Here is a 7,405-nt window from a genome sequence, read left to right as displayed (position 1 = left end):
ATGTGCTGCAAGCTTGGTTTATTTTTGCTTCTCCCCCTCCCTTTTTCCCTGATTGATTTTATCAAGTTTACAGAAATTATTTCAGAACTACATTTATGTACCAGACTTGGTTTTGGGAACTTTACATAAAATATCTCTTTTAATCTTTATAAATGAGTCTTACTCCAATTACGACAAGAAAGCCAAGGAGTTAAGGAGCTTGCTCAAGGGCTAGATATAAGGTATTGTTGGGGTTTGAAACTAGGACTGTTTGACCACAAAAGCCAAGAGTCAGAATACCTCAGTCATGCTTTGGTAAGTTCAGCACCAAAAACATGTAAATGGCACTGGGAAAAGTTCAAGAGGCATTGCCCTGGCAGGCCTCTGCTTCTAACAACTGTGTTGGAAAATGTGCTGGAATCAATGGCATAATTAGGGTGTGACCTTCCCAGGCCTATCTCATCTTCCCAGAGACAGGATTCAGCAACAGGATAACCCAGGGGCTCTGTATATCTTGGCTTCACTGAAGGTTCTTGTCCAGTGGACCAGAGACATTGGCAGAAAGGAAAAGTGAAACCAGGAGAAAGAAAAAGAGTGAGGAGTAGAAGGTATCTCTCCATTGACCACTGCAAACTCTGATCACCTTGATATTTGAAGAAATAGCCCTGCTTCCAGTTCAGCATTTGTTGTTTTTATTAACGTTCATGAAATCAAAGAAACACAAATCTTAGAGGAGCTTGTAGGAGATGAAAATCTTCTTCTGCTCATCTTAGTTTCATTGGCTGGGGCCCTGCAATTTAGACTGACAAAATACAGATTAACAAGAGAAATACAGGAGTTTGTTAATGTATGCCCTGTGGACATACATGAGAGTGCTTAGATGAGTAACTCAAATGGGGGGTAAGAACTGGGACCTATGTATCATTTTAACAGAAGAAGAATAACTTTTTAGAGAAATCACAAGGCAAAAGAAAAGGACTTTAAGATTTCAAAGACAGCAAATTGTGGAAAGGTAAATCTATGGGGGAAACTAACAGAAGGTAGGAACTAGTTAGTAAAGTTTGTTTGTGTAGACTCCTCTGGCACCATTTCTGGGCTGATAAGGATCTAGAGTTGTCTCTCATGATTAACTTCTGTCCTTCCTCACAGAGAGGGGAGGGGGTCAGTTTTACCAATTTGTGTCTTGCTTTTAGGCAAATAGGAAGAGGGCAGACAGCTTGCTCTTTCCCTCCCTCCTCTCCTCTCCTCTCCTCTCCCCTCCCCTCCCCTCCCCTCCCCTCCCCTCTCCTTTCCTTTCCTTTCCCTTTCCTCCCTCCCTTCCTCCCTCCCTCCCTTCCTCCCTCCCTTCCTCCCTCCCTCTTTCTTTTCTTTCCTTCTGACAGAGTCGTGAAAGAAAGAGCCCAGGCTGGAGTGCAGTGGTAGGAATGATAGCTCACTGTGGTCTCGACCTGCTGGGCTCAAGCGATCCTCCCACCTCAGCCTCCTGAGTAGCTGGTACTATAGGTACATGCCACTATGCCTGGCTAATTTTTGTATTTTTTTGTAGAGACAGGGTTTTGCCATGTTGCTCAGCCTGGTCTTAAACTCCTGGGCTTTTGATCCACCAATCTTGGCCACCCAAAGTGCAGGAATTACAGTCTGTGAGAGATTTTCTTGCATCCGCTTTTTCTCATTTGCCTTCAGCTCAAAATAATCCTTACACTAAAGTGGCAAATTTGGGGGTTGCTAATTTTCTCCCCTCTAACCTCAAACTGGAGCAAACCTCTGCTGTATGCACATCTCTAGAAGCCCCAGGTTCTGACTGGCAGCTGGATCTCAGGTGAGGACACTCTACCTGTTCTGGTATCTGTGGTTTGACATGGGTAGAGGTAGGGAGATTCCTAGTGAAACCAGTTATAACTTGTTTACCATGAGAGAGGCGTATCAGGTCTGAGTACGAATCTGCCCTACTTGGAATACCCATGATGTCTTTGAAAATATCCATATAGACTATTCCCAATCTCTCTCTCTCTCTTTTTCTCTCTCTTTTTTTTTTTTTTTTTTTTTGAGGTGGAGTTTTGCTCTTGTTGCCCAAGCTAGAGTGCAACGGTGATCTTGGCTCACTGGCTCACTGCAACTTCTGCCTTTCAGGTTCAAGCGATTCTCCTGCCTCAGCCTCTGAGTAGCTGAGATTACAGGTGCACGCCACCATGCCCAGCTAATTTTTTGTATTTTTAGTAGAAATGGGGTTTCACCATGTTGGCAAGGCTAGTCTCAAACTCCTGACCTCAGGTGATCTGCCCGCCTTGGCCTCCAAAGTGCTGGGATTACAGGCATGAGCCACAGCGCCCGGCCGACTATTTCCAATCTCTTAAAAGACATGCTTTGTGGTTACAACCTGGGGACAAAAACAAGTTGTACCTGTGTATAAGCACCGTCTTACTCATAGAACCTTAGATGGATTGCACTGTAGTGTTCTAGCTTCAAAGTTATTATTCTAGACACCTGTGACAATAATATAAAGCAAGTTCTGAAATTTTTGATATTTGGTTTTTAGCTCCTATATCTTTTCTAACACCACAGTATTTTTGGAAAGTGCTCTCCAGACTTGATCTGTATCTAACCAACCATATGGAAAATAGAGGAACATGTACTGCCAGAATATATATGTCTCTATCTGAAACAACTTCCGCACTTTGACACATATTACTAGCCAAGAGATCAGAGAGATGGCAGATAATTACTATACCACAGGGTGATGTTTGCTTGTTTCCGGAGAAGCTGTATTGACTTGTAATTTATGGAGGTAACAATAAGGAATTTCACAGACATATCTGACATATTTTTAAGATGAAAATATTCCAGACCAGGATGAAATTTATTTAAAAATCAGTTGCTCTTATTTCTGAATCAAGCGGAGCCTCTGAGAAACAGGAGTGAAGGAGCAAAGATAGTTGCTGCCTTTGTCTTTGCCCCTTCAATATCAAAATGGCAACAGGAGTCAGAGTGTCCACAGGGAAGCGGGAAGAGCACTGGGCTGGTGGTCAGGAGACCTGGCTTCCAACATGAACCATGCCCTAGCTGTTGAACGGGCACTGACGGGCGATTTCATCTCTCTTTGCCTCACTTTGCTCGTTGGCTAATGGGAAGTTATAGTAACTGCCCCATCTCACAGGGGTGTTCTGAGAATCCAGTGAGGTGTAAGATTTGGAAAGGATAAAGTACTATACAAATATAAGATTATTACACTCAGCTGCCTCCTCCCTATTTGCTATGCATATGTTAATTAGTTTTATTATGCTTCCAGATGAAAAATGTTGGCTCAAGTGTGGGGGAATCTGATTACAATGTCAGATTGAGAAAGTCAAATTGGGTTGGTCTGGCTGACCAGATAGAAGTCTTCTTTCTTTCTTATGCCCCTTTTGGTTGAAGAGAATGACCCTTCCAGAAAGAGGCAGCGTGTACTTTATCCCAGGCCATGTAAGTGCTGCTACAATAACAAATGGACTGAGTCCATCTGCAGGAGAACATAGGCCCTTAGGAGATACATTTTCTTAATGGAAATCAATTCATAATCGAAAGTATTTACCATGTGTCGGTACTCAGCAGAGATGAAAGATCGGAAGTCATAGACTTTTGTTTGTTTATCTTTTGAGACAGGGTCTCACTCTGTTGCCCAGGCTGAGTGCAGGGGTGTGATCATGGCTCACTGCAGCCTTGACCTCCTGGGCTCAAGTGATCCTCCCACCTCAGCCTCCTGAGTAGCTGGGACTATAGGTGAATGCCACCACGCTGGCTAATTTTTTATTTTTTGTAGAGATGGGGTTTCACTGTGTTGCCCGGGTTGTTCTCAAACTCCTGGACTCAAGCAGGTGGGCCACCTCAGCCTCCTAAGGTGCTAGGATTATAGGCATGAGCTGCTGCACCTGGCCAGAAGTCATGGTTCTTATCCACAAGATGCTTATGCTTCAGGGTAGAGAGGGACGTAGTGCAAGTATAGAAAGACATGGTGTTGGCCGGGCGTGGTGGCTCATGCCTGTAGTCCCAGCACTTTGGGAGGCCCAGGCAGGCAGATCATCTGAGGTCGGGAGTTTGAGACCAGCCTGACCAACATGAGGAAACTCTGCCTCTACTAAAAATACAAAATTAGCTGGGCGTGGTGGCACACGCCTGTAATCCCAGCTACTTCGGAGGCTGAGGCAGGAGAATCGTTTGAACCCGGGAGGAGGAGGGTGCGGTGAGCCAAGATCGCACCATTACACTCCAGCCTGGGCAACAAGAGTGAAACTCCGTCTGGAAAAAAAAAAAAAAAAAGAAAGACATGGTGTTAGGGTGGCTTCTAATACAAATGGGAGTTATTCTCACTCCTCACTTAGGGACAGGGTCTAGGGATAGGCAGGCTCCAAGATAAGCCAATATCACAGTCCTCTAACCTGCATAGGCACTTCCTTGTATATTAAAGCCATCTGTTGGTAGTTGAAACTCTCTACTTACAGAGTAGTTCTCATGCTTTTGGGTCTCAGTCCCCTTTACACTATTAAATCTTATTGAAGATCCTAAAGACCTTTTATTTTATCTATAAATATTTATATTAGTTATCAAAATGGACATTTAAAATATTTAAGAATAACAATAATAAACCACATTACATTTGAGCATAACAGATGCTTTATGACAAATAACTACATTATCCAAAACAAAATATTAGTGAGAAGAGTGACAATGTTTTACATTTTTTTTTTTTTTGAGATGGAGTCTTGCCCTGTCGCCCAGGCTGGAGTGCAATGGCCCGATCTTGGCTCACTGCAAGCTCCGCCTCCTGGGTTCATGCCATTCTCCTGCCTCAGCCTCCTGAGTAGCTGGGACTACAGACACCCGCCACCATACCTCGCCAATTTTTTGGTATTTTTAGTATAGACGGGGTTTCACCATGTTAGCCAGGATGGTCTTGATCTCCTGACCTCATGATCTACCTGCCTTGGCCTCCCAAAGTGCTGGGATTACAGGCGTGAGCCACCACGCCCAGCCTGTTTTACAGTTTTACAAATCTCTGTAATGTCTGGCTTACAGGAAAACAAGTAGATTTTCGTATGTGTTTTTGAATTCAATCTGTCACAATCTGTTGTGTGGTTGAAGTATGTAAAGAAAATCTGGACTTAACCAGATATTCAGTTGGAAAAGGGAGAAGTATTTCATTAGTCTTTTCAGATAATTGAGAATATTCTTCTTTGATACTAAACTGCATCTCAACAAGAGGTAATTTCTTAAAGGTCAGTTGCAATGCAGAATCTGAGAACATACTAATGACTCTTTTGTCCTCTGTACATTAAAATCCATTTGGTCTATCTTGCCCTTTAAATGGATGTTTTATCCGTATGTGATTTTGTAATATCGTGCATTGGTCATTTGGAAAATACTGGATTGCTGAGTTATGCAGCTTTTCCAAATATTGACACAGTTTGTTACATGATATCAAAAAATTACAATTGTTAATATTACCATCCATCTCATCAGAAAAGTCTATAAGTATGTAGAAGCTGTCACAGTCATAGTGGTGGATATAAGTTTTCCAAAATTCTAATTTTTGTTTAACAGCTCACATTTTTATTGTTGCCAGTAAATACTGCCAGTTTTCCTTGAAGTGACAGGCTCGCTTGGTTTGGTACTGTGAAAATGTCCACCAACTGGTTTGTCTGTCAGTCATACTTTCAAGTATAAAGATGGCGCCCCATGAAGAAAGCAGCTGGTTCAGCTCACAACTCAGTTATAGAAATACTTTTCCTTGAGACAACCTCAAGATAGCAGAAATGCTTTCTGTGCACTTTTTGTTTTGACACAAACTTATTAAAATAATGAGTGAGGGTTGAGATTTAATGAAATTGCTGTTTTTTATTGACTCAACAAGGAGATTTTTATTGAAACTGGCCTTTTCTTCTTACTGTGAGTGCATGGCGGGGAAGAAGATGACCATCAGTACAGCTTGGTGCCACTGCCTTGGTTTGTTGTTAACATGGCAGCAGTTTTACCCATCAGTGCTTCTGCAAATGTCAAAAACAGTGAAAAAGGCAAATGATGTGTTAGTATTATTATGACAACAATTTTGACCTCACGGACCACCCAAAAGGGTCTCAGGGACCTGCAAGGGTCTGTGGGCCGGACTTTGAGGACTCCTGACTTAGAGGATTTGACCTCCCTCAGGTGATTTGCCGCAGTCTTGCAGTCATTATTCTCTCTCAGGTCTTTCGATGGTGAACATGGGAGAGACCGAGGCATCAGGGTGGCTGGAAAAGTTGGGATCCTTCAGTGCAAGGCACCAGATACTGAGCGATCTGTAAGAGAAGATAGAATGGGCCTTGCAAACTTATGTCTCTAGTTTAAAGGTGAAGGTTACTGGGGCTACCTGATTTCTCTATCTCTTCTGGAATGTTCAGCGGTTATCACTGTGTTCTGCATGTGGGAAAGGGATTATTTTATCTTTCCTTCTCCCTTTCCTTTGTATACGCCTGGTTCAGAATAATCAGTTTTTGAACCATGGGTGAAGATTTGTTATCTGAGAACCGTGACATAAAGAAACTCTCCAGATATCTCCTTATCTTCCCTTAAGTTACCTGCAGTCCCCAGTGGGGCAGGGTATTTCAAGGGGAATCCTGGTATAATAACTAACAGTGAGCATCAGTCTATTTAATTTCTTAAAGACTAGTGCCAAAGTTCAGAAGAAGGAGCCTCCCTGGCAGCCAGGGCCCTCCCTGGAGGAGGTGTTCTGGAGCTGAACATGAAAGAGGACTGGGTGAGGGACAGCCTGGCTGGGAGACGGGCTGGGCATATGCTTGGCTGGCAATGAGTTGTTAACTGCCATGTTGTCTTCATAGGGGCAGCTGAGGTCATAAAAAAGGAAGAGAAAGGCTTTTGCCAAGTAGGAGGCACGTAGGCCCCTTGCCTTCTTTGAAGAGTTTGTATACCAGCTGTCACATTTACTAGCTCCGTAAACTTGGGTAACTTTCTCCATCATTTTGTGCCACAGTTTTTTTGTCTATACGATGGGAATTATGTTTACCTTATAGAGTTGTAAGGATTAAATGAGTTAGCACATGTAACAAGAATGTTTAGGAGCAGTGCTGGCATGGAGTAAGTAGTCAATAAAATATAAATATTACTATTATTGTTATTTTTATTATTATATCACTTCATTGAATCCTCTCATAAGCCAAAGTAACAGAGGTGATTACCTCTGTTAAAGCATAATTTTCAGAAAGATAAAATCATGGGTCTTATTCAAATATAAAGTGAATACACATCAAAGATTTTATTTACCTCATTAATGAAAGAACCATTAAGATGTTAATGGTAGATCAGAGAGCATTTGAAAGGTGTGATAATTTATAGGCAATTGCTGGGTAAGACACAAAATTGAGATTGTTGGGTAAGACACAAAATTGAGTAATGTTCA

At 42.4% G+C, this 7,405-nt stretch overlaps 1 long non-coding RNA gene across 1 annotated transcript; it reads right to left on the bottom strand.

Moving 5' to 3' along the window:
- Nucleotides 1-5,879: 5,879 nt before the first annotated feature.
- Nucleotides 5,880-7,036, bottom strand: LOC139363608 (uncharacterized). Its single transcript, XR_011624283.1, has 3 exons — nucleotides 6,567-7,036; nucleotides 6,095-6,287; nucleotides 5,880-5,996 (listed from the first exon to the last, which is right to left on the bottom strand). It is a non-coding gene; the product is annotated as an uncharacterized lncRNA (long non-coding RNA).
- Nucleotides 7,037-7,405: the final 369 nt, after the last annotated feature.

The sequence above is a fragment of the Macaca nemestrina genome, chromosome 6 (genome assembly GCF_043159975.1).
Source record: "Macaca nemestrina isolate mMacNem1 chromosome 6, mMacNem.hap1, whole genome shotgun sequence".
NCBI lineage: Eukaryota > Metazoa > Chordata > Mammalia > Primates > Cercopithecidae > Macaca > Macaca nemestrina.
The sequence above is the reverse complement of the archived record's forward strand: the minus strand, read 5'-3'. Positions and strand labels throughout refer to the sequence as shown.